The following is a 19,464-nucleotide window of genomic DNA, read 5'->3' as shown; positions in this document are numbered from 1 at the left end:
ATGGACTAGGACCCCATTGTGCTGGGTGCTGTACAAACAGGACAAAAAGACAGTCCCTATTGAGGTAAATATCAAGATGTATTGACCAGAGAGGTAAAAAGTAATTGGGGTACTGTCAATACAAGTATTCCTGTATATAGTGACTGATGATCAGTAGCCCAACTCCCAATCATTTCTCAGTACCTCTGAAAATCCAACCCATGGTACTGTACATTTATGAGTACATTAATTCAAACTGATGAGTCAGAATTCAGTTCACTGCATTAGCTTTCAGCAGATTTTTTTTTCTTTGACATAGTCCAAAGGGGAAACAAATTCAGAGGTCCAGCAAAAACCTCTTATTCATCGCTACCTAAGAGGTTTCAATGATCATTTCCACTGAACTCTTCTGCGGAACCAATTAAAGCAAATCCAAGCCATTCAGTTGCCCCCACAAGCCCCAGGGGCCATGATTCAGCGTTCATACATGTCCAAGAGTCCTAGGGCATGTCAGCTGGGCCAGGGGAAGGAGGTTTTTAATGCCATAGAGAAGGAAGGAGGAGAGAAAATAGTGGGCCAAATTCATCCCTCGTGCTTGCAACTCCATTGACTACAGTGGAGTTACAGTAGGGATGAATCTGGCTCATTGGGTCCAGGTCTGGTGCATGTTTCCATGGAGGGAGTATGAGAACAGTTCATGGAGTTTTCCCGTTTAACTGGAGCACAGGAGGAAATCTATGATTTGTCCCAGCCACAGCTCTGATAAAGGGGGAAACAGTCTACTTCTTCATGAGGCTCACATTCCCATACTCACAGAGCACAAAGCAACCAGTACCACACAGCTCCAGAAGTGAAGGCCCAGGATCCCATTGCCCACAGGTTTTTACAGCATTGTCTGAACCAGCCCTATTCAGCAGCAGCCTATTAGGATGTGCTATTTTGTATATATCAATGGATTGACTAGCAGTACCTCAGTGTTACTGACCTCTGAGACCTAAACAAGAGAAACTTACTGATTCACCATGTGACTGTTTGCAGCCAGTCTTAAACCAGGATTGTTTTATTGTGTGTAACTGTAACAGGGTGCAGTATAACCTATAATGCAGCATGAGAGAAGAACTTTAAGTAAACTTAAGTTTGTATTATGTTTCAGTCATGGTAAAATATATGCAGATTTTGGCTTCTGTAGAGGTGGATGTAAAGGGTTATTTCTCCAAGAAGTAAATATGGACCAAGGCCAAACTGAGCTATTTAAAATGTGGTTCTGCTGTGAAAAGTTTCTTTGTAATATAGCACCTTCTTATGTCTTCCTTTTGTGCATTCAGAATTAGTCTCTGACTTTAGTGACAAAATAAGGGCTTGTTTACACTGGCACGCTAAATCAACACCACTGGGATTGATGCAGTGGCATCAATTTAGCGGGTCTGGTGAACACTCGTTAACGGGAGAGCGCTCTGTCTTCAACTAGCTTCAGTACTCCCCAAGAGGCGGAAGGTAAGTCAGCGAGAGAGCGTCTCCCGCCGACATAGGGCGCTGCAGACACCGTGTTAGGACAATGTAAGCTATGTCACTCAGGGGTGTGATTTTTTTTTTCCCCCTCCAGACTGGCTGAGCAACGTAACTTACATTGACTTAAGCAGCAGTGTAGACCAGGCCAAAGTTTGGACTGCTTTTTACTCAACTTAGCCCTGCAGAGCCAACACACCTAAAAGAGACCCAGATGGATTCTATTCCATCTTGAGCATTATCAATGGAATTTTGTTAAATTCCAATCAGTTACATCTGTGTTTACCCAATGGGCCAATGCAACCCTTGATCATGTGAGTAACCCTATTTACTTAAACAGGACTGCATGCTTGAATAAGGGTGAAAGTTTGAGGACAATGCAGGAAGTGGAGCTGTCCAAGTAAAAATGGAGGACCTAGTTTCAAGACCATACAGTTTCACAGAGATAAGTCCATAATTTCAAGACTATAAGGATACAAAGGCGTAATTGAGGGGCAATCTATCCTTGATGATCTTCAAGAAGGCCTTGTCTCTTTTAAATAACTTGCATCAAAATTGATCTTATTGCACTTGTGCAAGCCCTTAGAAATGCACTTAAACCCGTTTAAGTAATCTTTAATCTTAATGTGATCATTTTAAATTTATTTAGTTATACTATTATAAGTTTTGTAATATAGACATGGCTTTTGATCTTGGGTTAAATTTACTTTGCTGGCAACTAGTAAAAATACCTCTTGTAAACTGAGCACATTTGAGCAGGAGTCATTGACAGACAATAAACATGAAACACGTCCATGCCATCTTTTACAGACATGCTTTATATTAGAACTGCACTTTAAAATTACTACTGTATATTTGCTAAACAATACACATCAAAAGGCAAAGAATTAATAGCCTCATGAGCCCAAACCCAAAACATGGCTCTGCTAAAAGATGGACTAATGGTGGTTTCCGCTTGGCATATCTGAGTCTGCTGTAAGTGTGCCTCCTTCTTACCTAATTTGTAATTCACACTGCGTAGTAACTAAAAGATCTGCTGGGAGATCTTCAGAAAACCGAGACCATTTTCTTTGCCTTGTTTACACCAGGAGGCGGTATGGACTTGTCAATCAAATTTAAAAGGGCCATTTGTGACAATATGATCAAAACATTCAACTTCTTGTGACAGCTGGAGTTCAACACTGCTGCATATCTATTGTGGTGATTGGATTATTATATCTCTTGTGATTTAAATATACATTCATTTCCAATAATACTGTCAAATATAAACACATACTGCGGAGTACATACAGGAGCTGTATAGTATGTTTAAATGGCTAATAAATCTACAAACAGGAGTATTTCATAATTACTATTTCTCTGGCTTTTATGCATCATTAAAAGGTATCCTCTAAAATGTTTTTGGGAAAGGGCCTATTGTAAATCATATCTTCAGCTCACAGTGCAACAACATTCGTTTCCTACTCTGGTGCAAATTTTGGATACCACTATGATGGTACTTCGGGAAATGCCTTACATAAAATTTACATACTGATAACATTACATTAAGACCAATGCACATTAACTTTTCCATTCTGATTAGAATAAGAATCATTATTCTATTATATTCCTCAGAGAGCATCAGATAATTAATTATATAATGAGATAAGCGAGTACTATGAATGAAATGCAAATACCTTGTAACAAATCCGTGACCAATTCATGGTTGTCCCAATGGCAATTCAGAACTTCATGGTTACAACTGGGCTAGAATTCAGATCCTTCCAAAGCACAGGTCACTCTCACAGGCGCAAAAGAAGAATCTGTTAATTGTCAGTAGTATTGGGCCTATGCACGCGCCTACCCATCTGAGCAGTTTTGGTTCTATGATGTGGAGGGCAATGCTATGTATCCCCACTAGCCAAATCAGTACAATACTTGCTTCAGAATTTTGATTTGGTAAGTAATTGTCCACATAAAATTCAAATGGATTTGAACTTCAATCCATTTTGTCCCCATTTTCCCAGCAATGAATGCCTGAGACAACTTTACATTAGTTTGGTCACCTACGTAAAATAAACAATTTAATTCTACATTACATTTTTTCTCTTCCTTTTGGAGTATTGTAGAGCGTCCCAGTTTCTACAGGTTTACACTCTTCAGGCTAAAGCTCAGAACCTCCATCTTTCTGCCTGAACAGGGGATGCTGTTCAGAGCCTTCTAACACCTCTCCTTAATCTGCTGAAGGGGCAGTGTTGAGCGCTGCAAAACACTTCCTCCCCAACAGGGAGTGAGCATGCTGCCTTAGCAGTATTTCCAGCCCCTGCCAGCACAGGGAGTGAGACTGTGTGTGAAATCAGTTTGTGATTAGATTATTAATTCAACTTGCTGTCAATTGCAAGACCTGCCACACGCATCTGTAAAAAGCTTTCTATCATTCTCCCCTGCCTGCCTCTCTGCCCCCATTTGTGGCCCCAAAGAATGATGAGAAGGGCTGCACATATTGTACCATGATTATTTATATGTGAGCAACCAACAAACTGCATCTGAAAAATACGTGTTAGATTTACCCTTCATGATTAAGGGCATTCAGAGCTGGAAAATAAAAGTCCTTTTTTTCTGCCACTTTTCAGTTATTCATTAGCTGGCGAAGCTGAAATCTGTGATAAGAATCTGAACGCAGAGCAGGACTGATAAGTATTCTAATCCTATTGATGGGGAGGAGAAGAAAAAGAAAACCAGCTGGGATTTTTCACTTTTTTTGGTTGCTTTAGTTAAATCTAGATGTGTGCCATGCAGTTTGGAAATGTGTATCAAATGGCATTCTGATTACTATATCAATAATCAAACTGAAAGAATTAAAGGATAGCTAAACAGAAAAGGTATGTCACTGATAAGGATGCATATTGTTAAATGGAACATTACTGTAGCTTTAACATGGAAATGAGTTCCCATCCCTTTTTTTAGAAATAGAACATTCTAAGCAGTGCCTGGACTGGATCTCACGGAACTGGAATTCTAAACTATCTAACACTAGAGCCTTAAAGTGAATAAGACGACCTCACATCCTGCTCCAATCGCTCTTTAATTTAAAAATAGGCTGTTGCTTTAAGGCTTCAAACAAAGATTTATTGAGTTGATGTTAAATATTACAAATATAGGAAAATAACATGTGTTATGATTTCTGGTGAGGAAGTATGGACAAAATATTTTTTCTCTACAGATTATATACAAAGTATAAACATTTTCTTGAAGAAACCCACAATTCCTTTAGAAACAGATTTGAGGTTCTTAAGGAAAAATACCTCCAAAGCCACAATCTTATGATGACCTATGCATGTGCTTAACTTCAAGCACATGACTAGTTCACTAAATTCAATGGGACTACTCACACTCTTGAACCATTTGCAGGATGGGAGCTTTATCTTGGGTGTGTATTGTTATGATGATGAGAAAAAGCATCGTGGAGAAAGGAAACAGTTACAAAAAATAGAAAAGGGGAGACACATACCATGATGATCTGGCATGCAAAAAATAAATAAATCCCAATTTCTCCCTTAATCTATAGTCTTTAACAACAGTAACTACACTGAATTATTTTTAAAAGGATGATTAAGATATTAAATTGGCTGTATTACATGATACATTTTTAAAAATATTAACAGCTAGCATTATATTCAAAGTCTAGGGGTAAATATAATATCCGTATATTTTAGGGGAGTGTTTCTATCACTGAAAAGACTGTCACCAAAGATGACAGTGATATTTGCTCCTGTTTTCTAAACCAAAATCTTACATAACTAGATAGTGGATTTGTATTCTGCTGGTTCATATTGCAAGGTAGGTATCTTGACTGTCGTTTAACTTGACTATTGATGAGCTGTTGAATAAACATCTAACCTACTTGGTTTATATTAGATTATTATATTCTATGAGCAGACTACTTAACCGATTTCTTTGATGGATTTTATTTTCTCAGTTCAGAAATGCTTGTTTACTATATCAGTCTAGAAAATGCAAGTCCAAGGTGATAAACTATATCAAGATTTTATGATATTTTAGTATTAAACTAGAAAACATTCTGTGCAGAAGAGAAATAAGATTATTTTCCCCACAGTGTTTAAAATACAGCAATTGTAAGCTAATGTACATGCCTATTTATATCACCATCTTGCTGCCAGATCAGTGTTTCTTCTACTTCTATTACTAGTGAAAATAATTATTTTAAAATCTGTTCCCCTCCTTTGCACATTCTACAATCTAGGCTTTGATGTTGTAGTCCCTTATATACATGAGTAAATTCCGTTGATATTCAAAAACTAAGATTTTGCAGAAGTCTTAAGACAGATAAACATGATGAGTAAGAAATCAAATACATGATGATGGGGGTGAGATCTGAATTGAAAGACTTCACAAAAAGGAGTCAGAGTAGCAGCCGTGTTAGTCTGTATCTGCAAAAAGAAAAGGAGTACTTGTGGCACCTTAGAGACTAACAAATTTATTTGAGCATAAGCGTTCGTGAGCTACAGCTCACTTCATCGGAGTGAAGCTTATGCTCACGAAAGCTTATGCTCAAATAAATTTGTTAGTCTCTAAGGTGCCACAAGTACTCCTTTTCTTTTTACAAAAAGGAGTGAGTTTTATGGAAGGACTGAAAGAAAGGATATTTCACAGACAAACTGTGGGTTACCATTCCAACCTAAGGGACAGCAACATTAAAGATGATGTGAAATAGAAAATGGGAAAAAGGAATACTAGAAGAAGATTGAAATTATACTAATTTAGGCCCTCGTCCTGCAAACTGTTGCATGCACGCAAACTCCCATTGACTTCAGAGGTGGTCCCCTTAGAACAAGAGATTGCTCACAAAACAGTTTTCAGGATAAGGGCCTTAAAGACATTCAGATTAGTAAGTCTGTCTTCCAAACATGCAGTTATAAAGTTCATCCACTCTCTACATTATTCATATATTTTTACTTGTATCATGGCATTTCCTAGAGGCTGGGGCCAGGGCTCAGAGCCCCAGTGTGTTAGGCACTGTACACACATGTGGAATAATGGGAAGACCAGACCCAGATGGTATTCATCCAGCAGCTCTGAAAGAACTCAAATATGAAATGGTAGAACTACTAACTATGGCTTAAATCAGCTTCTGTATCAGACGACTGGAGGATAGCTAATGTAATGCTGATTTAAAAAAAAAAAAGGTTCCACAGGCAATCTGGCAATTACAGGCCAGTAAGCCTAACCAGGCAAATGAGTTGAAACTATAGTAAAGAATAGAATTATCAGACACATAGATGAACACGATACGTTGGGGAAGAGTCAACATGGTTTTTGTAAAGGGAAATTATACCTTACCAATCTCTTAGAATTCTTTGAGGGGGACAACAAGCATGTGGATGAGGGTGATCCAGTTGCTATAGTGCATTTGGACTTTCAGAAAGCCTTGACAAGGTCCCATACCAAAGGTGCTTACACAAAATAAGCAGTCATGAGTAGGTTAAGATTTTGTCACGGGTGTTTTTAGTAAAAGTCAGACAGGTCATGGGCACTGAACAAAAATTCATGGAAATCTGCGAGCTGTTCCTGGGGCCGCTGCTCTGCTGGCAGGGGCTGACCACCACCTCATTGCTCTGGTGGCCCAGAGGCTACTGCTCCACCGATGGGTTGGCTGCTGGCCCGCTGTTCCTGGGCAGGGCCTGACAGCTGCTCCAGCCCTGCTGCTGCGGCTGGCTGAAACCGAAGAAGTCATGGAGGTCCCAGAAAGTCATAGAATCATATCCTTAGTCATGAGATACGAGAAATGTCCTCTCATGGATCAGTAACTGGTTAAAAGATAGGAAACAAAGGATTGGAATAAATGGTCAGTATTCATAGTGGAAGGAGGTGAATAACAAGGTCCCCCAACTACCAACCGATGCGTGAAAAGTAATACACATTGGAAACACAATTCCAATTATATGTACAAAACGATGTGGTTTAAATTAGCTGTTACCACTCAAGAAAGAGATCTTGGAGTCACTGTGAATAGTACTCTGAAAACATCCACTCACTGTACAGCAGCAGTCAAAAATGCTAACAAATGTTTGGAACCATTAGGAAAGGGATAGATAAGACAAAGTATCATAAAACCTCTATATAAATCCATGGTATGCCCCCACCTTGAATACTGCATGCAGTTCTGGCAACCCCATCTAAAAAAAAAATATATTAAAATTGGAAAAGATACAAATAAGGGAAACAAAAATGATTACAGGTATGGAACAGCTTCCATATGAGAAAAGATTAATAAAACTGGGACTGTTCAGCTTGGAAAAGAGGTGACTAACGGGAGATATAATAAAAGTCTATAAAATTGTGACTGATGTAGAGAAAGTGCATAGGGAAGTGTTATTTACCCCTTCACATAACACAAGAACCAGCGGTCACCCAATGAAATTAATAGACTGCAGGTTTAAAACAAACCAGTAAATACTTCTTCACACAAGGCACAGTCAATGTGTGGAACTCATTGCCGAGGGAAGTTGTGCAGGCCAAAAGTATAACTGGTTAAAAAAGTTAGATAAATTCGTGGAGGAAAGGTCCATCAATGACTACTAGCCAGAATGGTCAATGATGCAACCCCATGCTCTGAGTGTCCCTAAACTTCTGACTGCCGGAAGCTGGGACAGGACAACAGGATGAATCACTGGATAATTGCCCTGTTCTGTTCATTCCCTCTGAAGCATCTGGCACTGTCCACTGTTTGGCTAGATGGACCATTGGTCTGATCCAATATGTTCTAATGTTAAGTTCTTAAAAATAGTCCCTGCCCAAATAGCTTATGATCTAAGTATATGACAAGAGGCAACAAATTCAACAAATAGATTGGGAGTTAGAGTGTATTTTACTGTTTCTTAGCAGAGAGCGCCTCTAAAATTGCAGCTGTTTTGTTTGAAATTAAAGGAATCTTACATATCAAAGGCAAATTTGCTTTCAATCTGACATTACATGATCAAAAATATTAAATCTGTTTTAGGCTGTAACCTAGACCTAATTTTTACTGATTCAAACATGGCAGCTTACATGCATATATATGCAAAGAAAAACACTAATGGAAATGTTAAAGATGAAAGAAATGTTAATGTATTTTCAGGTTTAAAAATCCTTCAGGGCAGCAATTCAGCATGGTTATGATGATTTCTACAGGATCTTGCAAATCCCTCCCTGCAGGATTCTGCAGGGAAAACCAGCTTTGTGCCTGACTTCCTACAAATTCAGTTTCCATATATAGGTATGTTTTGTGTATCTAAATATTCCTTATCCAGAATTATTGTTTATCCAAAAGACTGTCATGACAAATGACTCAGATAATGTATTCGAAGGGGCAGGGTCAAAGGGCTAGCAAAATGGAGATCAACATTTGAGCCTCATTGACCTTAGAGACTGATGGTTTCTCAGCATCAGAGTTGGGAAGTGCTGACTCCTGGGAGGGAGAGGAGATGCTAAAGAGAATTCTCGGTTTGCTAAAGAATGACCTGTTGAGTGTATTCAGTTACCTCTGAACCTGCTTAAGCCTGATGAGTCATTCCTGACTCAGATAGTGTGATTCAACCAAGATTCAGCCAATCCATAGGCAAGGATCCACCCAGGTGATCCCAAGACCGGTATACAGGCTCCTAAGGGAAGCAGTCTCTCTAGTCTGCTCAGTGTCAATACCTAGCTAGGAATATTCACTCATGTTGCCAGTAGTGTCAATAGACTGCTCCTACGCTAGCCTGTGCCAGTTTCCATGCTAGCCAGGCCCTGTTCCAGCCTGATTCTGTTCCTGTCTCAGCCGGCTAGCTGGCAATTTTGACATTGAGAAAACCAATAAATGCATCTGGTGGAAAAATTATGGTGTTGCTTGTTGGAGAGGATTATTCCTTAGTGGCAGGGAGATGGAGTATTAAAAGGGAAAAATAGTAGATTTTGGTGAGTATTTTTAGTCCCATACCTGATAGGGAGAAACAGAATACGATATGGTAACAAATAACCACTGCTAATGCAGTGACTGACACACCATCATTTGGACTGGTAACTTAAACCATTATTTTGGGAACTAGCTTCCTGGTAGAGATGCATAAAGGGGAAGAAAATGAGGCCATGTTGAACTGGTATGAAAGATCCAGAATGATACAAACACTGCTAGGTACTTAGAAAGCAAGTTATCTCCCTTGTGGCTGCATCTGTTTCACAGGGAATGGTAAAACCTTTTAGCGATTAAGCTCTTACTGTGCAGATCTCATAGTACTTGATTCCCACTCTTCTCAAGTTTTGTTTATGTGTTGGAGCTAAGAGGTTTAAATGTTGTACGTATGCTTTCACTTAGCCTTCTATTGCCTATCACCACTCCCACAGCCTGCCAACAGTACCACACCACTCTCGGTTCCCAAGGGTTGCTTCGCACTTTGCCCAATTAGAAAAGGAGGACTTGTGGCACCTTAGAGACTAACCAATTTATCTGAGCATGAGCTTTCGTGAGCTACAGCTCACTTCATCGGATGCATGCAGTGGAAAATACAGTGGGGAGATTTATATACACAGAGAACATGAAACAGTGGGTGTTACCATACACGCTGTAACCAGAGTGATCACTTAAGGTGAGCTTTTACCAGCAGGAGAGCAGGTGGGGGGGGGAACCTTTTGTAGTGATGATCAAGGTGGGCCATTTGCAGCAGTTGACAAGAACGTCTGAGGAACGGTGAGGGGTGGGGGGAATAAACATGGGGAAATAGTTTTACTTTGTGTAATGACCCATCCACGCCCAGTCTTTATTCAAGCCTAAGTTAATTGTATCCAGTTTGCAAATTAATTCCAATTCAGCAGTCTCTCATTAGAGTCTGTTTTTGAAGTTTTTTTGTTGAAGAATTGCAACTTTTAGGTCTGTAATCGAGTGACCAGAGAGATTGAAGTGTTCTTCGACTGGTTTTTGAATGTTATAGTTCTTGACGTCTGATTTGTGTCCATTTATTCTTTCACGTAGAGACTGTTCAGTTTGACCAATATACATGGCAGAGGGGCATTGCTGGCACATGATGGCATATATCACACTGGTGGATGTGCAGGTGAACGAGCCTCTGATAGTGTGTCTGATGTGATCAGGCCCTATGATGGTGTCCCCTGAATAGATATGTGGGCACAGTTGGCAGCAGGCTTTGTTGCAAGAATAGGTTCCTGGGTTAGTGGTTCTGTTGTGTGGTGTGTGGTTGCTGGTGAGTATTTGCTTCAGGTTGGGGGGCTGTCTGTAAGCAAGGACTGGCCTGTCTCCCAAGATCTGTGAGAGAGATGGGTCGTCCTTCAGGATAGGTTGTAGATCGTTGATGATGCGTTGGAGAGGTTTTAGTTGGGGGCTGAAGGTGATGGCTAGTGGCGTTCTGTTAGAATGTAAGTTCTCAGAGACAAAGAACTTGACAGTCTGTGTGTTTATAAAACACAGGGTATGCCTATGGCACTAGATAATAAAAATAACATAATATTGGGCTTAAAGTCTATAGGGCAAACCTACCCCTGTGCAAAGTATGAAAGAATAAGATTTGCTCAGAGCCTTTCTGGGGCAGAGATTGGCAGTTATAACTGTTCCTCTATGCCTTTTTCAGTGGAGGGTAGGCCAATGCATTCATTAGCTATATATTTGTCCCTTCCCAATCCCACCTCTACCCAAAACCCTACACCTCCTTTTTTCCACCATTAAGATCTTTCTCGGTGCTCCAGTTTTCCCCCATTACACAATGGAAGCAACATGCTTTCATTAATGCTCTCTGTTCCCATGGGGGGATGTTGGTGAGAAACCCATGACATCAACAAGAAGCTAAAAGAGGGAAGAAGGAAAACAAAAACAAACAAACAACAAAACAGACAGCCCGAGGAATATATAGGTAAAGCTAGTAATTCCGCCTGTAATTCAGATTGTCTGACACTTCTCATTAGAAAAGAATATCTTCAATTGCTTATAACTTGGCCAAACTTTAACTGTGTGGGCTAAATTTTTGCATTCTGGGAATCTGCCTCAGGCTCATTGTTTAATTTCAGATAAGGGTTCAGCTGTTTCCAAGAATGTCGTTGTAATGGTCTCCACTCAGAGTCTTGTTGGGAAGCATGGTCTAGTGGTCACAGACACAACCCTAGACTACCAAGGGAGTTATGGGGAGGGGAGCCCAGGCCCTCCCACTCTACCAGGCTCCAACCCAGGGCCCTTTTAGCTACCAGTAACCTTACAACCAAGACTACTTAAGGCTGTCCTCCCTGGACCTCTTCCTCCCCTCTCCTTTCCTTGGGTCACCTCAATCCAAGGCCTTCGCCTGATGGGAAAATCCAAATCCCAAGAAAGCAAGAGGGAGTTGCCACTGTCCAGGACCACAGAATATGTCCCTCTCTGATTGTCTCTGTGGTGGGTCTTCCCTTCCCTCACAGAGGGCCCCTTTGGGCAGCTGTCAGAGCCTTCAGGTTTCACTCTGCTGGAGCTGTGGGCTGCAGGTCTGCTCACCTTCCACACTGCTCACCAATTGAGCTAATTTGGTGCCTTTTAATTCCTCCAGCAAATGGAGCATTTGCTGCAGGTGTGGCAGGGCAGGGCTGGCTGAACCCAAAATGAGCCTTTAAGCCCTTGTTGCTCAGTGTGGGGTTTATACACCCCATCACAGTCTTGCTCATGTTAAAAAATTCTGTTTTTTCCTTTGAGAAAAGAAAAGTTCCCCATGCCTTGGAAAAGAGACATGAAATTTGGCTGGGGCATGGCCTTTGTTATCTCTGTGAAAAATCCACTCAAATCTGGGCAAATTATAAACTTTAAAAGATTGTGCTTTGCGCATGTTCTGTGAAGACTAGCTAGAGCTTATCAGCTAAAATCATAAAAGATTCCATCCTCACTGAGCATGCTCAAGCCTCTCACCGCCCCTAGTGCTAACCAGACTTTTGTGCACCCTCCCCACATAGTGTGATTGACCATGCTCCATCTTCTCACAGCTCCCGTGTGTGACCAGCCTTTACACATGCCATTCCTTACACAGTGACTGAGTGTGCTTCAGCCCAAGGCTATGGAGACTCAGAAGGATTTTCCTTGTAATGGCTGCTGCAGCTGCTCTGTGACAAGGTGGGGTCAGGCACAGATTGAGAACAGGGAGTCTGTCTCTCCAGTGCTGTCAATGACCCTCTTCCTGAATCTGTCAGATTCGTATGCGAGGAGGAGGGAAGCAGACCGGGGAAGGCAAAGGATGGGGATAAGGAGTCCGGTGAGATTGCGATTGGAGGAGGTAAAAAGAAACTGATGGGGAGTTGGAGTGAGGAGAATGGGATTGCTTAGACAAGAAGAATGGGACCCAGTGGGGGGACAGCGGACGGAGACTGATTGGGCAAGGAGACTGGAACTGGGAGCCTTAATGTAGGGTTTTTTTGGTGTGTAAGAGATATAAAACCCAAAATCCACCTCCACAGATTTTATTTATATACAAGCTTTGACATATTTAGACTAAAACAGAACTGAGATCTCAGGTTAGAATTAGTATGAACATAAAGGACCATTTCCTCAGCTGGTGTAAATCAGTGTCAATGTGGAAATGAGACTTTAAAGCAGGGTATTTAGTGGAATGTAATATCCAGCTTCACCAAATGCCTTACGATCTTTGGAAAGGTTACACTTGTAAGCAGTGTCAGGATGAGCTCCACCCTGACATCTGGTGGTGAGGTGTGGCAAGTTGTGGAAAAGAACTTCAGGGGCCGATCTCATTTGCATAGGCACACCCACCACGCCTAGAATGAGACCATAGCTGCCCAAATGGTCACTTTGGCTGCTGTGGGATCCCCAGTGTCTCTGTTATTGGGGCAGGAAGAATAAATTGTTATTACCCTGATTATGGGAACTGTGCTTGGAACTGTACGTGGCCTTTTGTTACGATGGAGGGATTCACCATCATCTAAGTAGCACTCGCTAGGCAAGGGTCATGGGTTCCAAAACTGTGTGAATGGAGAGAGGCTGGGGACAAGTATTAATACTTGGTGGCATGGGCCCCTTGGTGAGGGCCTTACATGCTGATTGCACTTCCTCCTCTCTCCACTGTGGAATATCAGAGCTAATTTTGATTTCATTAGAAGTCTAGTTATAGGCTGCTGAGCTCACTTTGGGCTGACAGTGCACCAGCACTGGGGCTCCCCTACTATAAGCTGAATTCACCTAAGAGCTGAAATCACTGAGTGTTGTGTTAAGTAGTGGGGGAGCCTGAAGATATATTGTGGAGCAGTTTGCGGGACGGCTGGTGAAGCAGTTCGACACGGAGCAGTGTGTGGATGGCAGGAGCTGCTTGTGGGCCGTGGAGCTGAGTGAAGGAGTTCGTGGGGTGGCTGGTGGAGCGGAGTGCCGCTGCGCGAAGGAGTTTTGTGGGGCAGCTGGCGGAGCGGAGCGGAGCGCCGCTATGGAGCTATGGGGCGGTCAGCTTCAGATCATGTAAGGTGCCTCTTACCCCCGTCCCATTTCCACCCAGGTTGGGAGGTAAAGCTCCGCCGATAAACTTTCGAACTCTGGGGCTGCCCTGACCAGGGACAGAGACTTTTGGGGCATTGGACTTTTGGGGTTGCTGGACTCAAGAACCAAAGGGAAAAGGGCATGCCCCAATTTGCCTGGGGTGGGGTTGTTTTTGCTCATGGGTTGTGTTATGAATCCGGTTGGTGGTGTTTCCCCAACATAATGCCACATTGTTTCTCTCTCTTATTAAAAGACTTTTGCTACACTCAGACTATGTGCTTGCGAGAGGGGAAGTATTGCCTCTTGGAGGCGCCCAGCGGGGGTGGTATATATTTGTCCCAGGTCACTGGGTGGGGGCTCGAGCCGGTTTGCATTGTGTTGTTGGAATGGAACCCCTAGATATTGAACCCGGCCCTTGTTGCTGCCAACTCTGACGGGCAGAAGGATTACACACTGTTGACTCACATTTAGTTTGTGATCCACTATGTCCCTGAGATCCCTTTCAGCAGTACTCCTTTCTAGGCAGTCATTTCCCATTTTGTATGTGTGCAACTGATTGCTCCTTCCTAAGTGGAGTACTTTGTATGTGTCCTTATTTAATTTCATCCTATTTACTTCAGACCATTTCTCCAATTTGTCCAGATCATTTTGAATTTTAATCCTATCCTCCAAAGCACTTGCATCCCCTCCCAGCTTGGTATCATCTTTATAAGTGCACTCTCTATGCCATTATCTAAATCATTGACAAAGATATTGAACTGAACTGGACCCAGAACTGATCCCAGCAGGACCCCACTCCATATGCCCTTCCAGCTTGACCGTGAACCACGGACAACTGCTCTCTGGGAATGGTTTTCCGACCAGTTATACACCCAACTTATAGGAGGTTGTATTTACCTAGTTTATTTATAAGAAAGTCATGCAAGACAGTATCAGAAGCCTTAGTAAAGTCAAGCTATACCACATCTACCGCTTCCCCCCTATCCACAAGGCTTGTTACCCTGTCAGAGAAAGCTGTTAGGTTGGTCTGACATGATTTGTTCTTGACAAATCCATGCTGACTGTTACTTATCACTTTATTATCTTCTAGCTGTTTGCAAGTTGATTGCTTTCTAAACTAGTTTTAATTCAAGGCCTGAGTTTCACAGCTGTTATAGTTTTATGAGTAGCCCATGAAGGAAACTGACCCTTCAAGTTCCGCTTAATATTTTTTCCTCTAAAGAAACGTCATTGTATTATTATATTGTATTACTATTGTTACTCTGTTTTCTATCCTTAGGGACGTCTTGGCCTGGTGAGTAATGTCCATTGTTGTAGTTCAGGAAGCTTGATATTCCTTGATAAGCAGTTCTGGCTTTTATGTTTAATATTATACTTATGTGGACAAAAAAGATTTCAAGCATGAAACTACTGAAAACAATGGAAAGGACTTAAAAGAGGAGAAGAAATCTAATGCAATTTTAAGTTGCAACTTCCTATGAGTCAATTTCCCCCAAATCACATCTTTATCACAGGGTTTAAATTAGAGATACATGATGCTCATCCATTTTGTTAGCTTATATTAGGTTTTTCCAATAGATTTGTGAGGGGACTAAACAGAACAAAAATGTGACTCAGAAAAGCTGGTTAACTTTTTGAAAGTTAACCTTTAATTGCTACAAGCATGAAAATGTTAAATGTTTAATAATTCTGATGCCCTTGATTCAGGAAAGAACTGATGCACATGCTGAAAAGAGTTGCTATTCAGGAAAGTACTTAAGCAGGCACTTTAAATTTAGGTTGATAAAGTTCAGCATGTGCTTGAGAGCCCTTCCTGAATTGGGCTACTTTCCTGTATTGGGGCCTATACTTGTAGAGAAGAGTTATTTACGTTAGTATACTTATATGTACAATGGATATCAGTGTCTATTTACATACTGACTACTGAAGATGTGTTTTGCCAGCTGCCTTCCCCAGATACAAAGAAATGAATGTGTGGCTGATGCCCTCAAAATGCTAAATACTAGAAGTTATACTGTTTATTAAAATAGACAGAGTGCTTCCAATGGAAATATAAAAGGAGGACTTGTGGCACCTTAGAGACTAACCAATTTATTAGAGCATAAGCTTTCGTGAGCTACAGCTCACTTCCTCAGATGCATATCGTGGAAACTGCAGCAGGCTTTATATATACACAGAGAATATGAAACAATACCTATTTCCACCCCACTGTCCTGCTGGTAATAGCTTATCTAAAGTGATTTCCAGCACAAATCCAGGTTTTATATAGTACACCTCAAATTATAATAGTAGTTGACTTTCTATAGACACCCTGCCCTCCACTCCAGCCAATCACAAACTTCCTTGGCTTTTAACCCCACTTCTGCTGGGTCACTAGCCTTCTTGAAGACGGGTATCACATTTGAAATCCTGGCTTCTGGGAATCAAGTCTCTTGTTTCTTTATAGATCCATGGTGGGAGAATATACTCCAGCCTCCTGGTTTGCAACACCTTGCAATCACTGCTCACTGTGGTATTGAAGGCAGTGGAGTGAAGTTAATGAGCATTTCTCCTTAAAGGCTGTGGTTGGCTCAATGGGTCCAAGATTTCACTCCATAAACAACATGGCTAAGCTATAGTATTTCATCGTTGTTTCACCCTGAGATATAAGAGGCAGAAGAAATGAATAAAGGAAGAAGGACTGACCTAGACAATTTATTGACCTGCTTTTTAATAGTCTGCAATTACTTGGAAGTCCACCTGAGTATGCCTTAATATCACTTAATATCCTTAATATCACTCTAGAAACTTGCTTCTTCTTTAGGTTGCCAAATCAACATTTATCTGGCTTGTTACCACATCCCCAATTTGTGATTTTCAGGGGTTCTTTCTGCACTAGCCTAGATATTTGAAAACTGACGTGGGAGTAGTCTGAAGACTCCCTAAGGTCCACGGCTGCCTACTGCTTTTGTTTATTGTTTTCTTTATTGCAGCACCTTTGAACAAGTAAAATGTGGTGCTGATTTTTAAAGGAAACTTTTTTTAAAAAAGGAAACTTCCAATATGGCTATGCTGCAAATATGTTGCTAACTTGGAGCTTGTGTCAATCCATGATTGTACAGCTGGACACCACACAATTACTTTGAATCCCACACCACATGTTCAGAAATTACATAAAATGATGGTTTGGATTAAAAATATAGTTTAGTAATAAATTGTTTTGTGGAAAGAATGTTCTCAAATACACAGTCACAGGCCAGTTTTTTCTGTTTCCTTTCCTTGCTATAAACTACAGAGAAAAGGCTGCTTAGCTGCTATCAAAATTGGAGTAACTGGGTGAAATGTAATGGGCTGTGATATACAGGAGCGTAGACTTGATGATCTAATGGTTTCTTCTGGTCTTAAACTCTATGAATCTATGAACCTAAAGGATTCCATAGATTCTGAGATAAAATTTCTGAGTGGAAAGGGCCAGACAGTAAAAAACGTATGGCTATGGATTCCAAATCACATGCTAACAGGTTTATATAACTGCTCTCTTGATCAGGAAAAGGATGCTGATGGAGATCAAAGAGGCAGCTAACTCTAAATAAAACAGTAACAATGGGTGACCTGCACAGAAACTGATCAAACGTTACCACAGAACAAGGTTTAGAGGAGCAATTTCCTGACATCTTAAATGACTGCTTCTTGGAACACTTAGTTCTTGAGCACAGAAGAGGTGATGCTATTCTCTGCTTAGTCCTAACATGTAGCATTTAGTTCAAGTAATCATAGTGGAGCTGCTAAATAAAAGCAACTATAGTATAATCAAGTTCAACATTCTTGGAGGAAAAATCATACCCAAAAGTAGCACAAAAAGACACTAAACTTTAGAAAGGGGGATTCAAAGAAAATGAGGAAACTAATTGAAAGCCCTGAAAGTCCAAAGTGAGGATTTGGAAAGTCCTCAGATTGAACACGTGCACTACTTAAGCATGCTTGCACAGAGCCAGAGAAGGAAGGCAATCAGAAAAGGAAGCAGAAAGGTAAGTAAAAACACAATAAGGCTAAATGGTAAGGTTCAAAAAATTATTTGAGCCAAACAGGAATCCTTCAGCAAATGAAATCTGAATGCTATTAAAGCCAATAGAAAGAACCACAAACTATGGCAGGTAAAATGTAAAGGCTAAACGGGAATTTGAAAAGGAAATAAAAATAGTTTTAAAAGTAATAAGCAATTAAAGAGGGTAAGGACATTGCAGAAAAAGTAAATTTTTTTTCCTTCAGTCCTCACACAAAAGATGCTGGGGAGATATCTACCTCTATTCAATGAAGCTAAGGCACTATCAGAAATTGGGCTGACAAAAGAGAAGGTGCTGGAACAAACATAAATTAAAGGACCACAATGCATCAGGACTGGAAGGGTTCTGAAGGAATGAAGTAGCTCAGCTGCTTACAAAAATCTGCAATTTCTCATTAAAATCAGCTACTGCACTGAAGGACCAGAGGACCATACTTATATTTAAAAGAGGAGATAAGGGGCACTGTAAGTCTAGTAGATTAGACAGGCATGATTTTATTTTACAGAATCTGTGCTGGACTAGAAGGCCTCAACAGAAAAATTGGTTGAAACAATAATTAAAATGAGAATTATAAATCATGCAAATGAACATGATGTGATAGGGACAAATCAGCATGGCTTCTGTAAAATTAAAATCATCTCTCTCTAATGTACTAGAAGTGGTTGTGTGTATAAATGAGAACCTGCTGACGTAATTTATTTGGACTTTAAAAAAACCTGTGACAAAAGCTCTTACAAGAAGTTGTTTAAAAAGTGATAGGATGAAAGTCAAGTACATACAACCAGATTTCTGTGCTCATGCTGAACCCCAGTGACTTAAGTATGTCTATCTGTGTTATATGGCCCTCATCACAACAGTATCTTCAATCAGTGGGTCTGAAGATGAGCCCATGTGACAGAAAACAAAGAGTAGGGGAAATTACTCAATTATTAATATGGGAACAGGTTACCAATGTGGTGTCTCAAGGTTCTGTATTAGAATTGATGTTGTTTAATTTATTTATCAGTGATCTGGAAAGCAAGGTGAGCAGGTAAGTGGCAAAATTAGCAAAAGACATAAAGTTATTTAGGTTAATCAATACTAGAGAAGATTGTGAGGAATTTCAGAAGGGAGGTGAATTTCAGTGTTGACAAATGCAGTGTGATGCACATTGGAAGGTAACATTTGCATTATTCGGGTACCTTGCTGGTCTCTAAACTAACTATAACCATTCAGGAAAAAGACCTGGGCATCACTGTGGGGTGGTCAGTTGAAATTCCTGCTCAATTTGCAAAGTTAGTCTAAAAAGCAAACTAAAGGTTAGGATGGACAAGAAATGGGTTAGAAAATAATACTGAAACTCTAATAATGCCACTAGGTAATACTCTGTTTATTGCTGGTCAATCTGTACCAAAAAAAGACATTGCTGACGAAAATTATCAGTGGCATGTTAAGGCTATAAACAAAGAGAAACTGAAAACACAGGGTCTGTTTATTTAA

This window comes from Lepidochelys kempii, chromosome 8 (genome assembly GCF_965140265.1).
Source record: "Lepidochelys kempii isolate rLepKem1 chromosome 8, rLepKem1.hap2, whole genome shotgun sequence".
Classification (NCBI taxonomy): domain Eukaryota; kingdom Metazoa; phylum Chordata; order Testudines; family Cheloniidae; genus Lepidochelys; species Lepidochelys kempii.
Note: the sequence above shows the minus strand (reverse complement) of the source record.